The sequence below is a fragment of the Amphibalanus amphitrite genome, unplaced genomic scaffold, assembly GCF_019059575.1.
Source record: "Amphibalanus amphitrite isolate SeventyFive unplaced genomic scaffold, NRLGWU_Aamphi_draft 000324F_arrow, whole genome shotgun sequence".
NCBI classification, from domain to species: domain Eukaryota; kingdom Metazoa; phylum Arthropoda; class Thecostraca; order Balanomorpha; family Balanidae; genus Amphibalanus; species Amphibalanus amphitrite.
Window position 1 is genome coordinate 109,971 of NW_024881819.1, and position 20,015 is coordinate 129,985.

Genomic DNA, 20,015 nt, shown 5'->3' on the forward strand with positions numbered 1-20,015 from the left:
AGTTATGTAGGTAAATCCACAAGGATTGATGGGCTTTACCTCAGTTATGTAGCTGCTCCCTCAATTTAAGTTTCTCGTTAAATTTCATTGAGGCGTTGCAAGATGGGCTGTAGCCAAATTCACTTCCCTGTTTGGCTGATGCTCATAATACCTGAACATTTTTAATTCCAATTTTTGTAGCTGTTAACAATTGATGAAGGCCCAAGTACCTAGACAACAATGACGTTACAGAGGAAACCCCTGGCTGTGTTTCATGGGCGCGCTGGCGCTGCCAGCGCATTCTGTGAGCTAGCGTCAACCTCTGGTAGTGTTGGAGGTATAGGCTTGTTGATGTCTCTATGGAAATCAAAAGTGGCTGGCAAGTGTCGCGAAACACCACCCTTATTTTTGCACAATAATGGTGTGATAACTGTTGCTGCAAGAAAATATAAGGTGAAGTAAAGACGTGAAGTAAAATCAGGTCAGACATTAATATATACCCAAAAATAGCAGTGTATGGAGTACCTATATTCACATTACCAATAATATGATGCACAACAGGCCATAGAAAAACAGGTGAATGTGGAATTGTAACCCAATTTCAATATCAACATGGCACTTGGCATTAACAGTAAAACACAAAGTTTTTGATGTTAAATCAACAGAGAAAACTCCTGAACATAAACAAAATGATCAGAATGTATAATAAGGATAATAGTATAAATAAAAATCGACGAATCGGCCTATCATCACCCATACACACATTCACCACTCCCAATCCCCATTCCACGCACAGATTGTTTACCTCTTGGTTTACCCCGTGTTCGCAGTCTCCCGGACGACGAAGATTCTATACGCCGTCCGACCAATCCACGTTCAAGATCAGCGGGGCTTGGCCGCGGTTCTCGAACGCCATTGGCCAGATTGCGCAGAATCTTCGTCGTCAGGAAAACTGTGAACACGGGGCTACATTTTTCGCTATGGTAACAAAAGCGCCAGAATTGACTACCAGAATTGGATCCGAAGGTCAAATGGGTCACGTGACTGTGCAGTTCAGATGGACAACACCTGAGTTTAAGGCTCGACATTGTGTTGTCTACGATTAGACAGCTGATAACTCATTCCCGTACGTCGTATGGTCGTAACACTATAATGACCTTTGCTTATTGTCACAAGTGCGCCGCATTCGCGATTGTTGCCCGACGCCTGTTTGCAGGTGAGCCCACTACAGTTGTTATACATATCTAAAAACCGATAAACTTTTAGGCGAAAAAGGTACTATTCCAGGCCCATTTTTGATTTTTTTTGCGATATTAGGTAAAAACAGAAGCTTCTTATCCTAGGAAAAATAAAACGGGAAATCTTTTAAAGGTGGCACACTACCTTTAAGCCATTGACCTCTTCAGCAATTGTCAAGTCCGCGAATTCAATCACAGCGATTATCAACTTTGGCGAAGACCAGAATCAGCGAAACCAGATTGAGCGAGTATATGGTGGTCAATGGGAGACCAATTGAGCGATGCAGTTACAGCGAAACCGAACGCGACAAAAGTCAATCATTTGCTACTTCTCGGAAATTCTTGCCCTTGGAATACCCGTTTGGTAGGTGTCATGCGTCAAGCTGCACGCGGCAAAATATAAATTTGCTTTTAAGTCCTTGGCTTTCCGGCAGAGGTGGAACTTTTTGTTTTTCATTGGGGTTGTAGTTTGCCGGAGCCCAGGGTATACTCCCACCAAAACCCGAAAAGTCCCCGGATTCGGCCCACTATTTTTCGGGAGGGGCCCACATTTTCATTTACAAAAAAATAAAAAAATAAAATAAAAGTGGTCCATCTCCAGGGAGAGACGGCTGACCCTGTCGTCCCTCCATTGGCTATGTGCCTGGTTGTAGGTACTCGGGTATCGCCAGTCGCCACCATGGTCGTGGCCATAGGCGGCGGAACGGGGAGGGCACCGGGGAACCGTGCCCCCTTTGATTTTGGCATTTTAACATTAGCCCTATGGGCGTTGCATGGAAAGAATGGGACCAAAAGTCGACAGTGCCCCCCTTAATTGAGGGTGTTCCGCCGCTAGGTACTGGTCGTGGCGATTCGGAAACGGTAGGTAAACGCCCAAAATCACAGTCCCTATGAATACTTGTTTCTTTCCACATTTGACACAAACATTACTCAGTATTGGAGCAGGGCTCTTTCCCTACGAGTAACATTTTAAGCCACTCGTGGCAATTGACAACGAAGACCTAAACAGGAATACGTTATTTTTAGACTAAAAAGCTTAAAACGAGTCCATCTTTGTATATTAATGCCACTGTCGTATGGAATACGTCTATTACGGAAACGGGTAGTAGAAACCGGAATAGTGACTGATCAGACATGAGATATTTTGCAAACGAGGACAACATACCGAACACAATGCCGCAAAGGAACATAACACTGGATCTAAATAATCTCAACCTGAGGAAATTAAATAATAAATGCCACAGCCTTTTCATATCACCAAATACTTCAATTAACTAGATGATCTTCTTTTTTCAACGAGCAAATGTATTACACATTGTTTGGCGAATCGTAAACAAAAATTAATTCGTTAATTCGTTAACGGTGCAAAATACCACCCCAAAGAGGTACATTTTCGGAATAAGCGCATCGAGGAGGCCCTGTACACCGATTTTCAGCCAAATCGAAAGACCCCGTCGTTTCCCGTTAAAATGTTAATTGGTCGTTAACTCGTTAACGGTGCAAAATACTACCTCAAAGAAGTACATTTTCGGGATCAGCGCATCAAACAGGCCCTGTATACCAATTTTCAGCTAAATCGAAAGACCCCGCCGTTTCCGGTTAAAATGTTAATTAGCCGTTAACTCGTTAACGGTGCAAAATACTGCCCCAAAGAAGTACATTTCCGGAATCAGCGCATCGAGGAGGCCCTGTATACCGATTTTCAGCTAAATCGAAAGACCCCGCCGTTTCCCATTAAAATGTTAATTGGTCGTTAACTCGGTTACGGTGCAAAATACCACCCCAAAGAGGTACATTTTCGGAATCAGCGCATCGAGGAGGCCCTGTACACCGATTTTCAGCTAAATCGAAAGACCCCGCCGTTTCCCCTTTAAAATGTTAATTGGTCATTAACTCGTTAACGGTGCAAAATACCACCCCAAAGAGGCATATTTTCGGAATCAGCGCATCGAGGAGGCCCTGGATACCGATTTTCAGCCAAATCGAAAGACCCCTAAATATGCTGCTGTGAGGCTGATATTCGTTGCTGCTGAATTGACAGACGTCGCCAAAACCTTGCATTTGTATCAGATGCGTCATGTTGGCTTACATGTGACTTAGTTTGCATCGTTTGCATTCTGTTCGCGAACCTGTCAGTAAGATTATCAGCACTAATTATCGCACAGGATTGGTTTTTACTTTTTATGGTCGTCAACGTTGGGTTTAAGTGTCGTCATTTTAGCCAAGTATTCGTGCTGATTGGTGGTATTGTGCCAACTGACAAAATTGCGAACAGAGTGATATTTCACTTAAAGGGACCCTCCCACCTTCAAAAAAGTTAATGAATTGGCACGAAAGTGATGTCGCTCGGTTCAGAAAGAGCGAAAACAAATATCTACCAAATTTCATCGAAAAATATTCACCGGTTTTCAAGATATTAGACTTTTACTTTTGTTTACTTTTTGGGATCTCCGCTGTTCCTAGCGACTTTATTTGAAAGTGCGGCATTTGTTGCGCGCAAAGCAGCATATACCACCGCGTGCTACCAAACGTTTTAGTAAAAGATTTAAAAATCGTTAGATCTCCGCTGACGTCACAAATTCTAAGGGGGCATACCAATGCACTAGCCCCTTAGAATCCGAAAACTGCAAGTTTGAAATTCCATATCTCCGAATTAAAGCATTTGTCGATGTTGTGAGTGCCCAAACCGGTATTTGCAGGCCATGGCCACCAATTTGGCTATCTCAACTCAAAACTAATGTTAAGGTGGGAGTGTCCCTTTAAGAAATGTATTTGATATTATGATTATGGTGATTGAATGCTACATAGGGTGGAGGCTTAGGTTAGGTTAATTTATTTCTGAAGCTTACTGTTTTGTGTCAAACTTTTCATCTATGCTTATCTATTTGATAAGCACAGCCCACAGGTATGAAATATTTAGTGAGAAAACCCAAAAGTACAGTGGCGGATCAGGATCCAGGGGGGGGGGGGGCAAAATGGGCATTTGCCCCTCCCAAACCGCATAATTTTAATATTACGCCTATGGACGAGGCATGGAAAGAATCGATACATTGTTATGGTTTGCCCCCCCCCAAACTCTGAGCTGGATCCGCCACTGCAAAAGTATGATGAATGTTATGATTTTTTTTTGCTTCACACTTTTATGTTACATGTTAAGATTTTTTTGGAACACTTTCAATATGATTCGCTTAGTATGCTTAAGAAGTGTGAAGTGATTAACTTTCATATTATGCTCTGCTCACTGTCTCAGCGGAATAACATGTTCCTAACAGAGCACTATCAATGTTTTTAGCATTTGGAATTCAAAAAGATGTCCTAATTTATTGATATCTTCACTTTCTTGATATATCTCAATTATCTGCTTCTGTAGGGATACATATTTTGTTCATTTTCATGTGTTTCAGGCTGATTCTTAATTTTCCAATGTTGGGGTTGTAGTTTTGCCATTGGGGTTGTACTTTTAAAAATTGGGGTTGTAGCTACAACCACCACGGTATATAAAGTTCCGCATGTGCTTTCCGGCATTTCTTCCTTCTCAGCTTGTGGTCAATCAAGGCCCTATATAGAAGGTATGCTCATTAGGCCGAAGCAGCGATTTCCGTAACGTCACAGGTACGAAGGGTCGGACGGCTGTAATGCAATCATATGGAAAATGACCCAACTTTAGGGCTCTCCCACATAGCTGCCAGACTCGATACTCGGGTAAAAATTATAGCACATGAAAGCTCGAATCAAGACGAACAAGAAACCTATGTGACATTTTTACGTATTACTAACGGCTTAGACTCTATTCTGTATTCAAGTATATTCAGAGCTCTGCATTAGCTCACTTTTTCTGCCGTCAATGCCTCTACAAATGCCTAGTCGGAGCACGTGCGCTTGTCGAGCGGGGACCACCAGTCGGGCGATTCGGAGCTACCGCCCAATCAGAACGCCACAATGCCGTGACCATAGGGTTTTTTCGCGATAGCTCCGAACACGCTGGCGAAAGAGAGCTGAAACTTAGCATACCTGACCTTTGATCCAAGCCGGATCTTTTGACACCAACCGCATTTTTGGGTCAGGTCAGGTCACTGACCTATGACGTCATAAGTGAACCTCTGCACGGTCTTCAGATGTCGCAACTTCGCAACGCCCTCACTGCCAGAGGAGATGTCACAGGGAAATGAAACTTGCAGGATCTAGTATCCATTATGAGTCCCACAACTTGTATATCTCGGATTTTTCCTAAAGGTCATATGAGGTCAGGTCATTTTCGTGACCTCACCATTATAAGTCAATGGGGAAAAATGAAAACTGCTATTCTGGCGCCGGGAACGATCTCCAACTATCTCAAGCACACATAATCGTGATTTGATGCACTCCTTGCAAGGTAAGGTGCGTCACTTTTGCAATGTTGACCTTGCGTGACGTCATTTATGACGTCATCAAGGTCATATTAGTTTTTCGTTAATACCTCTTGATCAAATTGAGCTAGCGAGTCGGGAAAGCCACCAATGGACTCAGGAAGACCTGCCGAATCGAATGATATGCGACATGACCTCTTTCGACCAGCTTCGTGACCTGGGGGTGCTGACCTGACCTTGACCTGAGGTCAACACCCCAAGTTGACCTGACCCGGACAAAAAGTATATCATTCGACGCGCCTGAGCGAGACAAACACGATGCTGCCAAAATCGGCGCTCTGCGGCCGTTTTGTGCGAAGTTATTCACCAACAACTGAACCGTACCTTGGGGCACTTGACCTGACCTCAGAGGTCACCGGTTGACCTAGGACCTTAAAATCGGGTACCAATCTCTGCGTCTCGTAACGGCGCACACGCTCGTTTTTTCCGCGACGCGCTAGCTCCACCAGGGGCGAAACGGCGAGGGGGGGGGTCGTACCCGCCCCTCCCCCCTCGGCCGGCGCGTATGTAGAAAACCACTGAACTCTATAATGTGGAAGGCGCATCGGCCGCCAGATGGTGTCCAACGGTGCCGCCATGTTGCGCAGACCAGGAAGCGGCCGCCGCCTGTGTTGGGAAATAGGGAATTCGGGACCTCGATTTACGTTTGCGGTCGCTGCATCCGTTACGGTCAAGCTATGTGGACACGGAACCCGGCATCTTACGCAGAATTGAGTGGAGAACAAGATGAAATCCTAAAAAATTCTTAGATACAAGGAACTAATTCGTTAAACCCTTATAAATCAATGGGGAAATATGAAAATTGCTATTTTGGCGCCGAGAATGATCTGAAACTATCTCAAGCATATAGAATCATGATTTCATGCAGTCTTTGCAAAGTTCTATGCTTCATATTTGCATTGTTGCCCTTGCTGACGTCATTTGTAACGTCACAAGGGTCACAATTTTCCTTCAATAACTCCCGATCAAATTGAGCTAGCGAGTCAGGAAAGCCACCAATGGACTCAGGAAGACCTGCCGAATCGAATGATATGCGACATGACCTTGACCTGAGGTCAACACCCTAAGTTGACCTGACCGGAACAAAAAGTATATCACTCGATGCGCCTGAGCTAGCTGAACACGATGATGCCAAAATCGCGGCTCTACGGCCATTTTTGGCGAAGTTATTTACCAAAAACCGAACCCGTGCCCTAGATCACTTGACCTGACCTCAGAGGTCACCGGTTGACCTGAAACCCTTACAGCGGTTTCCTACCAGTCACTCTGCATTATACTTTGCCGCATACGACCACTTTACCGCTTAATTCTAGTTTAATTAGCGGCGCATTAGCGAGGTGGGTTCAATCAACCCCCTCGGCCGGGGCAAATGTAGGTCCGGTGAGTGAATTTGAGGAATTCTGAAGATACGATCGTGTTCCCCACTCAATTCTGCGTAGGGTGCCGGGTTCCGTATCTACGTAACTTGAACGTAACGGATACGGCGGCCGCAAACGTAAATCGAGGTCCCGAATTCCCTATTCCTCAACACAGGCGGCAGCCGTTTCCTGGTCCGCGCAATATGGCCGCCACCGTTAGACACTACGGCCAATAGGGTTGAAGCGGCAGTGCTCCCCTGTGTAGAAAACCAATAGGTCCGGCGAGGGTTAAAGTAGGTAGGTATATCTTCATTGATTGAGAAGTAGGTTAATTTGCGACAAATGCAAATGAAGGCTAGTGCACTAATTACGAGCGCTAGTTTCTGCTGAATCGTTATTACTGCAACGGCAACCGCAATGCTGCCACGTCCAATGCGAGCCGCCGCGGTCCGGCATACGGCCTTCGCCTTGGGTCCGGCAGCTACTGCCCCGTCGGCTCCACGCATCCGACTGGCCGGCCAAGCTCACCGCTCCGTCCGCCGGGAGGGCGGAGCTTAATGGTCACGTGCCTGTGACGTCACACCTACGTACGGATAGCTTCTACTCCACTGACGGATTTACGGAGCTGATTTTAACATTACGAGGCAACGACAAGTACCCTAACAATCGATATTTTGTTAAAGAGACCATATTAGCGAAAATTGGCGCTTGAGCTGAAATGTGATTTGCGAAAATTTGAAGCCAATTGGATAAATATTAAATAAATTATCGCCGAAAAACAGGGTCTCATGGGGTCTGAAATGCATAGTAGATGCACATATCACTTTAAAACTATTTTATTCAAATTATACTGCTATTAGAAAGAAATGTTTTAAAATTAAGGCTATACTATAAAGACTAAAACCATTGGCAGATATTTGTTTGTGCATTCCTCCTGCACGGTGTCAAGCATTCCGTTGCTCAACAACATCCACCCATCAGTTATCTTGCTACGAACTATTGTGCCAATATTATACATCTATTCGTTGGTGTTAAATGGCAAATTAATTTTGCAATCTTTTCCAGCATTTTTCATTACCGTAAAGTGGGGCTATTTGAAACGGATTTTACAGCTATTGGCCTCTCCCTTTAAGACGGTCCATATTTCTTATAGCATGTAAATTGCAAAAATGTAGTTCCCTGTGAGCTCTTTCATATAGGTGCATTTTTGTTCAGCTAGTAATAATGATTAAGGATACTTTGTTAGTTGAAGCCTGTCTCAAATAGCCCCATAGGGTGGGGCTATTTGAGACAGTTTAAGTTACGAAGAAATTGAAGAAAATCGATCACGCTAGAAATAATTTTTTAAACGCCATGCGATTGGAAATTAAATTTTGATTATCCTAGCAAAAATTATTTTGCAAAGACAGTTATATTTCCTTTGTATTCAGTCTTTTCCTTTTTCGTAGGATGCTTCATTTCGGTAGGTTACAAAATTGCATCACTATATGCTAAGGCTATCATAATATGATGTGACCCTTAGCTTTCAAAATGACAGGATGATTATTAAGGACCATTTCAAAGTCAACGACAGTAAAATTTTGGAAGAAAGTTTTTGCATATAACCCTGGTGGCGTGAAAACATATACTGAAAGTCGATGGGGCTATTTGAGACAGACTCGCTACCTTATGAAGCACACTGTAATGAATCAAACGAGCTAAAAGGTTTCCCAAAACATTTAAAGGGACCCTCCCACCTTCAAAAAAGTTAATGAATTGGCATGAAAGTGATGTCGCTCGGTTCAGAAAGAGCAAAAACGAATATCTACCAAATTTCATCGAAAAATATTCACGGGTTTTCAAGATATTAGACTTTTACTTTTGTTTACTTTTTGGGATCTCCGCTGTTCCTAGCGACTTTATTTGAAAACGCGGCATTTGTTGCGCGCAAAGCAGCATATACCACCGCGTGATACAAAACGTTTTAGTCAAACATTTAAAAATCGTTAGATATCTGCGCTGACGTCACACATTCAGAGGGGTATTCCTATGCATTAGCCCCTCTGAATCAAAATGCTGCAATTTTGAAATTCAATATTTCCGATTTAAGGCATTTCTCGATGTTGTGAGTGCCGAAACCGGCAATTGTGAGCCAGGGACCCCATTTTGGCTATCTCAACTCAAATCTAATGTTAAGGTGGGAGGGTCCCTTTAAGTGAATGGTCTGCATGATTCCTTGTTCAATTGCACATCTTCTTGCGAAGAAATAACAGAAAAATGTTAAGCGGTTTTGACTTTATGCCGATTTTCCTCGATCGCTGCATGCTGTATCGATTAGCCGGTTACCCTACCACATCAAGTACTTGCATAGGCTCACCTAACAGTACGTTCATGTGTTAAGTAATCTTCAATGGTGTTTTTGGTCAACCAAGGCAGACATGTTTTGATTGTCGACTACTATGGGCGTCAAACCTCTTGAGACCCCACTTTTTTGCGATAATTTTTAAATGCGTCAACTCTCGTTGACAATATTCTGACAATGTGTGTTTCAGAACCTGCCGAAACTTTTTTTACTAAGGTATTTTGACGCCAAACGATTATTAAAGGTACTTCTCATTCACTCGTAATGTTAAATTTCACGGAACGAATCTGCTGTTAGGGTAGAGGCTACGCGCTCATGGGGCGGAGCCACGTAATGACGTCAGCGCTAAGCTCCGCCCTACCCCTCCGGCGCTCCTTGCCCGGCGACCGGTCACTCGCGTCTCTCGCTCCATTCAGGCTTGATGGTGGGCGGTAGCTGGTAGCGGTAGCTGGCGCTGGTAGATGGCATTTAGAGCAGATGGCGCTGGTGGCGGTGCTCGAGTGTGGCCGAGCGCAAGCCTCTGCCCGGGCCTGAATTGACCTTAACATTACGAGTGAATGAGAAGTACCTTCCATAATCGTTTGGCGTCAAAATACCTTAGTAATAAAAGTTTCGGCAGGTTCTGAAACATACATTGCCAGAATATTGTCAACGAAAGTTGACGCATTTAAAAACTATCGCAAAAAAGTGGGGTCTCAAGGGGTTTGACGTTCATAGTAACTCAGTGACTGATTAAGCACATTTTAAGCACATATTCATCAGAATAACTAGTTTGGTCACCCTCACCAGCTAAATGGTCATTATGTTATACTGCGAACATGTGAATATTGCTTGCTGCTAAAAGTACCCAACATGAGCCCACTGCACGTTTATGACCACGACCGATTCACCGGTGTTGCTCATGTCGATCGTTCGATGCACTTCAGGTAGATGGTGGTAAGTCTTCTCGGGTGCAATCGCATCACCATTACCAGTAGCTATTTGGCATATCGGTTGAGGTTTGACCAGGTGGGCATCATCGGAATTCTGAGACAATGGGTTACGCAATCGGCAGTAACGTTAACAACGTATAATATTTTCATGAAAAATGTGCTTAGCCTATAAGTAAAACGGTAGTAACGATAGATGCAGTGCCGAAGCTGTTAAAATTTCGACTTTGTTAAGCTGCAGGTAGGGGTCCTTTTCGAGTAACTTAAATTGTGCGTTTTTCTGTTTTTCGTATTTTGTGCCAAATTTCTGTCAAAACTTTTCGAAATTTTCAAAAAGGTTATTCAGGTCATTCACTGTTCAATTCCACATGAGCCTAAGCAAAAATGACGAAAAAATATCAAACGGTTCTCATTTTACAACGATTTTCCTAACCCGCTACCTTACTGTCTCAAATAGCCCCACTGTCTCAAATAGCCCCGCTGTCTCAAATAGCCCCACTTTACGGTACCCGTGTAATCCCTTACAGCACAAATGCAAACTTTCTCGATGCTGCATGTTTTGCCTGTCAACTATTGTCACATTTAAATTTAGGACGCCCAGGGTCGTGCGCCGCGGTGGTGCAGTGGTATGATTTTCGCTTCGTGAGCCAAAGGACTCGGATTCGAAGCTCGGGTTCGCCCACAACGTTTTCTAAAGTAATAAGAAGTAAGACGAACGAATTGCTATGTAAATTTAATTGTTTATTATTTTGTAAACATGAATCGACCTGAAAAATGAGTAATTGTAGATTTTTGAAGATTTTCCTAGTTTGCTAGCGTATTTGGAAATTCCGACCTCGACGAGCGTACTGTGCAATATTTGACACTATTATTTTTTTTTAACCCGCGCCCTGCTGGCTGGGGGGTGTTTGAACACCCTGTGGGTTTTCGCGAATATCTCAAAAAACGGCGCCGCCGTTTTTGGTACACCTTATCATGCATCAATTCTACACAAGTTGTGAAAATTTCAGACCAAGGTCGTTCAAGATCAGGTCACCAGGTCACTTGAAGTTTCAATGTGGTCACCAGGTCACCTCATTAAAAGTTTCAATGTCTACCATAGCTACACCGAGTGGCCGATCGCTTTGAAACTTTCAGCAATTGATAAAAGTAACAGTATGTATAAATTATAAAATGTTTATCTCGGAATTTTGATATCGGTAACCTAAGGTCAGGTCAATTTTGCGACCTCCCCATTATGAGTCAATCAATGGGAGAAAATTGAAATGCGCCTCTTTTAGACGAGTGACATTATAAACACTCCCAAACACTGAATTACAAGTGTTTTAAACACACTGAACATGAAAATGCTGTTCGTGACTCCTGTTTATGCCCCTGAGGTCATCTTATGTCACGAATGGTATCTAACAATTTTTCGCAAATAACTTTTGATAGAGGCATGCTAGAGCGATGAAAACGCCTTAGATGTGTTCAGCTCGACGATACGGATCGACTGATATGCAACATGATCCTTTCTGGTCAGGTCATGACCAATTTTCAAATTGACCTTTCAAGGTCAAGTTATAGTTCATTCGATGCGTATTGACGAGAGGAACACGATGCCGGTAAAAGTAAGCTCGTACAAGGCTTGAGTCAAAAGTTATTGCAGAAAATTTTCCGAAAAAATCGGTTATTTTTGCAGTTTTTGCCCCCTGCACGTAAAACCGTTGACGTTAGGACAAATCTGAGAGCATTACTCAGAAAGGGCGTTAATAGGGCTATCGAAAGCGCTTTTCCACGGCTCTGTAGCTCTATTGGTTCCCGAGTTATGCGTTGGCTTCTTGGAAATTTTCGACATTCGACCTGGAAATCGGCGAAATTATGCCTTCAATGACCTCTGGTGACCTGACCTTTGACCTGACCAAAAAAGTGACCGAAGTGATTTTGTCATTATTTTTTGGTGCTCTTTCGAACACCGCCTTCCGCGTATCGCTACGTGGCCCAGAAGCCGAGTTAGAAGGGGGATGTGTGTGTTCAACCACCCCCTCCCCCTCCAGCAGGGCGTGGAAATCCAGGACCCCCAGCCGTGCGCGGGCTAAAGTAAACAATTCTTCATATAATGCCCGTGACTTCTTAGAGCGACGATTATACGCATAGTGGTTATTTAAAAAACATGTATTTTCCAGGGATAAAATCGCACTCAAACCCATAAAAATAAGCATGTTCATTCATAATATGGCTTATTTTTCAAATCCATACGAGATCGTGGAGGTGATTTTAGCACCTGGGTCCTGGGCCCAATCTTACCAATGCCGAACCTATCTATATGCTATAATATGGGTGTTTCAGTGTTCGCCCCGTCCGGACGTCTCACAAACATACTTCATGATTTCTAAGTAAATATTTAATACAATTAACCCGCGCGGGGCTGGGGTCTCCAGCCGAACGCGCGGGGCTGGGGGTGGGTAAATTTTACCCCCCCCCCCCTGTTATCTCCCGAACTAATGGTCCGATTTGGAAAATTCAAACGCCAATCGAAAGATCTCATCACGAACAACTAAAAACATGTACTAAATTTAAAGTTTGAGCCTTGAGGTCAAGGTCAAGGTCAGGTCAAGGGTACAAATTGCGAGTTTCTACAGTATCGGCCTTGCACCGTAGTTGCCGAAGAATGGACTGAGACTGATTGCCCAAAACGTGTTCTTAGGCTACCAAGACAATATTCGCTGCATACAATATCATTCAGAGGTCAAGGTCAGATCAGATCAGGTCAGGTCAGGTCACCAAAAACAAAATATAGAAAAGGGCATGTACGACACATGTTTTATGGGTCATTTTATTCATAGAATTCAATAGCCATACTCAATAGGTGATATGGACCACATCTGGATGAATTTCAGGTCGAGGTCAGGTCAAGGTCAGGTCAAGTGAGGTCAAATTTTGAAGTTGGTTGTTAAGGCCTATAAAGGTGTCAATCTAATGCAGTTTTTCACGGCGAATCGAATGGTGTTATTTTTGTTTCCGTACGAGGTCTAGAACTTCCAAAAAATCATTTTTCAAAATTTTTGTGTGTTGTGACGTCATGAAATGTTTAATAACTCCCACATTTTTGAACCGATTCTTCTAAAAATTGGTATGTAGGTGCACATAGACCACATCACTGACATATATTCCGTTTTTTTTGATACACTCAAAATTTTGGATTTTATAATAATTTTCCAAAAAAAAATCAGTTTTTTGAAAAAATGTTGGCCAAATTCCGAAATTTCAAAAAACCGAGATAGCCATTTGATAGACAAAGTAGAATTACGTATAACCTTTTTGTTACGTCTTGATTCCTTTAAAAATGAAGATGTTAGCGGCGTTTGAAATTTTGCCGTTTTGGAGGCGAAAATGGCGAACATGATGTCACTAAAACGTCAATTTCTCAAAAATTTTCCGACGGATTTCGCTCAAATTTTCAGGGAACGTGTCAAATTGATGTAAGAAAAGGTACTGAAAGTTTGGCGGCGCTGCGCGCCGCCGTTTTTGAGTTATTGCAAAAATTCTCGAGGGTGGGTAAAATTTACCCCCCCAGCCCCGCGCGGGTTTAATTACCGTAAACTTGTCAAACAATTATCAGCACTCACAATGCATATTTTACCACTTTCTGTTTGACACAGACAGCTACGGAGCATACTGCCTTCATGCGTTTCAATCTGACTTCTGAACTGAAAGCCTTTTTCTTGATATGGTTTTGAGATGTAGACGGGTTTCTTCTAAATTTTGAGGAATTCCTTTTGTTATTATGCTTGTAAGAAGCAGAAAAATAGGGCTGTAGCTTAAGGTGGGCCGGTGCATGTACCCAAACTTTAAATTTTACGAGCTGCATTGCTATTGCATTATTCCATTGTCTGCAACAGCAGCGGAGCTATCACTAAGTCGTTACTTCAATAATTTTATCTCAAAATTGTTGCAATATCTTAAGAGCAAGTACACTGAAAGAAAAAATTACTCACGTTACCACCCCAAACTGAGTTGTCAAAACTCACGACGGCAACTACTCAGGTTCCCTTGGTAACTACTCTTTGGTACTCAGGAGATACTCATGTTAACACTAACGTGACTCATACATAACGTGAGTATTCCGGGTGAGTTGTCAAAACTCACCACCTAAGTACTCAGGTTTGAGCTTCTACACAGACGCTACCCACAGTATTACCAAGGCGGACCACACGCTTACTCAGGCTAATACTAACGATAACCAGCTCTGAAAAATGATAATACTAACCCATTTAAGATGGGTGTTACTAACGCGGATGCCAACGCATGAAACCAAAAATGCGTTCGTTAACCTTACGCCTTGCAGACGTGACAAACACGAGGAAAAACACTGAAGTTTATTACAAAAACCCATCATACGACATCTCTGCCAACATGCAATTCAAGAGCCGGGTACGGGGCGTAATCCGTTAAAGGGACCCTCCCACCTTCAAAAAAGTTTATGAATTGGCATGAAAGTGATGTCGCTCGGTTCAGAAAGAGCGAAAACGAATATCTACCAAATTTCACCGAAAAATATTCACCGGTTTTCAATATATTAGACTTTTACTTTTGTTTACTTTTTGGGATCTCCCCTGTTTCTAGCGACTTTATTTTAGAAGTGCGGCGTTTGCGGCAGATGTTGCGCGCAAATAGCATATACCACCGCGTGCTACAAAACGTTTTAGTCAAACATTTAAAAATCGTTAGATATTTGCGCTGACGTCACACATTCAGAGGGGTATTCCTAAGCATTAGCCCCTCTGAATCAAAATGCTGCAATTTTGAAATTCAATATTTCCGAGTTAAGGCATTTCTCGATGTTGTGAGTGCCGAAACCGGTAATTATGAGCCAGGGACCCCATTTTGGCTATCTCAACTCAAATCTAATGTTAAGGTGGGAGGGTCCCTTTAAATACAACACTAAAAGAAGTCCGTAAAAAAACAATGAAACACTCCCATAGATCGCAAACACTGCGCGAGGTCGCTTAGTTTTTTAACCACCTCCTACCGCGAGATCGGCGCACTGCAGCTCGAAGGGTGCTGGTATTTTGGCTCAGTAGCGCGAGGGACTGGAAAACCATGGGCGCACTTCCACCGTCGCCATCCTTGAGACTGCAGTTTCCAGAAGACGCACCAGTGTCTCCGAAACTTTACCTATGGACCGAAAACAATAAGCTGTTAAGAAATAAAGCGAAAACTTCAGAAGACATCGACGAGGTGTGTTAAAGGGAATAGTTCACTTTCACGGAATTAGTTTTTTCAATGGATTTATGATTTTTTTATGCTCAAAATGATCAAAAGAAAACCTTTTTATAAAAATATTATTTTCTATATTTTAATGAAGAAATACGATCGGCTTTGTATCGGATTTGGTGACGATCGGCGCAGCGCTTCTGGAGATAGGTATATCGAAAACACTCATGATATAAAGATATTTGTTAAAAAAGATTTGGTGCATAATTGGTCAAATTAGGTGCATTCGCCAAATAACCCGTCGTGAAAACAGCTAGTGTTTTTCTTTTTACAAAGCATGTCGTGGTAAATTATGCAGATGGCATAATTATTAATTATATTTTATATACTGACACTGTGATCGCAAGATACAGAAAGAAGTAGAAAATAATTAGTAACTTTTTAGGAGCCTGTTAAGATGAGCTATAGTTCTCCGTACCTATCGAACAGGAGCTTCTCTCTTCGGAGATGTGCTCTCACATCTCCCTCATCTCTCACGGTACATTATGCCTATTCCCTCGCGACACACAATTGCGCTGGTCATTGATCAATAATTATTTAACAAGGTAAGTATATGAACTTACTTACTATTGGCCTCGGAATCCGAGTTTCAGTTTCTGCACACCAAGTCCATAAAATGCTGCACACGCGAGCGACGCACTTTCACCACCAAGCAACGGAATTCAACTGAAATAATGGCAGACGCGCGCGAAACGTGCGCGGCTGTGCCACATCGGCTCAACCAATCAGCGAGCTGGAAGCCTACTCACGGCTAGATTACTAACCACATACTCATGATCCTGAGCATAAATACCAAGCATCGATGAGTACTGCCTCACACCATCGCAGGAGCTACGAACGAACTAAGGCATCGTTGGTAAATACGTTAGTTTACCTGAGTATGACATGAGTCTTATCCTGAATAAAAGGGTTAGTTTCCATAGGGTGGTAAAATTTTTTCTCAGTGTAAATAGAAATGATGAGTAGCGAAACGAAGTTGAAAACTAATCCACTCGATTTTCTCAGCGCGAGAATGTCCTCGCGGAAGTTTACTAGGCCAGTAATCCGCTTTTCAGGAGAATTCTTTAGGCAGGCTTTAGTTTTTCATAGTTTGCTATCACTTCTCCACAAATAACTTGTCTTTCACACATATGTATGGCTCTAAAACAAATAAACGCCCGGCAAAACTTTAAACAGAGAGTTATACTTGTTCGCAAGCAATACGCACAATTTCCGATAGCCAAGGTGACAAGAATTGACCAATCACGTTGCGTGTTTTCTGCTGGCGCTGAATTGTACCGTGGGCAAAATGCCGTGAATAGAAATGTCGTGGCACGGCATTGGTAAGATTGGGTAAATGGAGTGCCGTGGATCAGCCGCCGTGGTTGGCATCCACGGCATATGCATTCACGTCATTGGTAAGATTGGGCCATAGTTTGCTATCACGTTTTCCACACATAACTTATCCTTCACACATATGTATGGCTCTAAACAAATAAACGCCCGACAAAACTTTAAATAAAGAGCAATACCTGTTCACAAGCAATACGCACAATTTCCAATAGCGAAGGTGACAAGAATTGACCAATTACGTTGCGTGTTTTCTGCTGGCGCTGAATTGTACCGTGGGCAAAATGCCGTGAATAGAAATGCCGTACCACGGCATTGGTAAGATTGGGTAAATGGAGTGCCGTGAATCAGCCGCCGTGGTTGGCATCCACGGCATCTGCATTCACGGCATTGCACAGTGGGGATTTTTCCGACCTAGCACGTATTTATTCGTAGAGGGCAAACCATAGGTAGAATTGTAGCCAGATTGTGCACAGATGTTGGCTGGTGTGTCCTGGTGAGAATTTTACCTGTAAATGTGCATAATCAACATAGTATAGGGGGTTCAATTGGACCCCCCGCTCAGCCGTTTGGCCCCTGATCAAGCTAGAGCTTCGCGAAAAAGTCAAGCGTGCTGCCTATGACGAAATGAGGCCGAATATATCCAATTTCAAAGTCCAGGGTCATAAGCTGACTTTCCAAGTCAGTTTAATGACCCAACTAAAGTTGGGAAATCGAGACCTCTTGAAACTTCGCAAAGTTAAAGGAAATAGTTCACTTTTTAACATGGGTTTTGAACTGGAATAGCAGTTCCGTAGCTTAGGCTGAGACGAGCATAAATCAGGAGCTTTTACAGCCCAACGATCACCCTAGGCAAAGATATTCTATTTCTCGTCCCGAAAAAGGTGTCTTGCGTTGAGGATGTGTGCCTTGCATATATTTCCATCCAGTATGAAAAGAGCATGGGTCCCGAAAATTCTTCAGAAACTAGGGAAATTATCTACGAGAACTCTAGAGAAATTCTCGTACTGATCAATTAGGACATTCAGGGGAACATTATCAGATCGAGCAGATCGCCCAAATGCCGGTGGCTGCGATAATTTCTCTGTTTCTGAAGAATTTTCGGGACCCATGCTCTTTACATACTGGATCGCGTGTGCCTTACAGAAACTGAAAAGTTCTTCCTATATCAAAATATAGAAAAAAAATCTTTTGTTATAAAAAGGTTTTATTTTCTTTGCTGATTATTTTGAACATAAAAAATCATAAATCGTTGCAAAAAAAAATAATTTCGTGAAAGTGAACTATTTCCTTTAAGATGTTACGGGGTATTTTGGGGTGCTGATCACGAATTTCATGTTAGTTTTGATCACAGACGATGTCTTTATGCATTTAGGCCAGGTCGGGTCAGGTCAGGTTAGATCAATTAGTAGGCGTCCTGCCGGCCATCCATAGAAGTGTCACCTACTACTGATAGCTTCGTAACATGGAACGAAGGCACTAGAACTACTTCGTAAATATTCAAATGGCTGCTAAAATCGAAATCAGCACCAAAAACTACCCTTGAAACAAGTAAAACTCGAAAAAGTGAACCAAGGTCATCAAAAGGTCAATGACCTTGACTTGACCTTCACGTGACCTTGACACCCACCATTATGCATGGCACCAACATCATTTCACATATTTGAACGTTTAAAACCACAAAAAGACTGGAAACCGCGGATAATGTGAGCTGGCATACGCCGAATCGCGATTCCGGCCAAACATGGTCTCGAGAAATATGCCACAGGTCAAAGGTCAGTTGGGTCAGAGTCATGAAATTTTTAGGTTAGATGTAAAATTGATTATCTCGAGGGTACCGAAAGTTTCGGCGCGATCCGCCGCTTTTTGCGCGAGTAATTTGCGGAAAACCATGGGGTTTTATCCGACCCCTTCCCCCTCCCCCTCCCCACAAGTGCGATGGTTAATAAGGTTACGGTATGTATAATTTACGCTTGTCATCCTATTCCTAATGAATGTGTCTCAGAAAATATGCATCATATAAATCACGAAGTAAAATTATTCGCCTATGTCCGGAACATACCTATATCGTGCTGTTTGCCCTAGCGCTCCTCGAGTGGGGTGTTAAGATACTCTAATGTGAATATTCCGTGTTCAGGCAAGTTTCGGCAGCCAAACTAGGCGTTGTCTTGTGCAGGAGAAAGTGGCAAATTCGATAGGATATATTTCTGAGTGGAAAAGTGTGGAGAACATTGTTGATTTCCTACATTTATTTAGAATACCATTCCTTCAATATGGTGTCTGTAAGGGTTTTTTGTAAAGGGCATTTTTGTGACCCTAGTAAGGTTGTGGCATACTTTCTGTTTGCCATTCCATTCCTAATAAAGGTGCCTTTCAGACGATATGCAACTTTAAGACCTCGCAAGATTAAAACCAACAGGACAGGACAATGAAATTGAGCTATACTTTCGGGCCTTGCTGAGCCCATTGAGTAATCACGCATGAGTGTGAACTTTGGGCGCATTTTTCCTAGCTTTGCTGTGGACATACAGATAAAACAATGCCATATATGCAAAATTCAGACATTTCTTAGCCCTACTGACACAAAAAATAAGCAAAAATCCAAAAAAGATTTTTTGAATTAATAGGCGCTAGATCGGAAAAATCCCCACTGTGCATTGGTAGGATTGGGCCCTGGATGCGTAACAATACGTAAAACAGCCCTACGATGCTACCCACTGACCTGGGTTTACCGAGCAACAAGCTTGCTTAGCTCGGTATCCTTTTTCGGTGAGGATCTGACTCTTCCGGTTATGACTAGGCCTAGGCTCTGTCCCTCTTCAATAATGCAAGCTTTGCATGCGCTTATTACCACTAACCCCTAGATCACTGTCTCCTTCTCACTATTTTCGTTGGGAATGGTGTAGCGGCCAGTCAAGCTACATTTAGTCTTGACTTCTTTGCCTCTTCTTATGACAATTTAGGTACTAACTTGCCAAGTATTGTATTTAGCCTTGTTTTTGTTTGCTTTCCTTTTTCTTAGCAGGGAGTGTCGCGACTTGCATCATATTTTTGTCTTGGGAGGTGTTAACGTAAGGTTCTGTTGTCGCATGGGTCAGTGGGTGGACACTCCTGGTCGTCTGATCATGGGCGGCGGCTTAGAAAAAAGAATATGTAAAATTAATGGAGGAATAGTCATG

At 42.8% G+C, this 20,015-nt stretch overlaps 1 protein-coding gene across 2 annotated transcripts in view; it reads left to right on the forward strand.

Moving 5' to 3' along the window:
- The window catches only part of LOC122388483 (neuron navigator 3-like), a 326,891-nt gene that overhangs the window by 63,585 nt on the left and 243,291 nt on the right, over positions 1 to 20,015 (forward strand). The window lies entirely within an intron of this gene.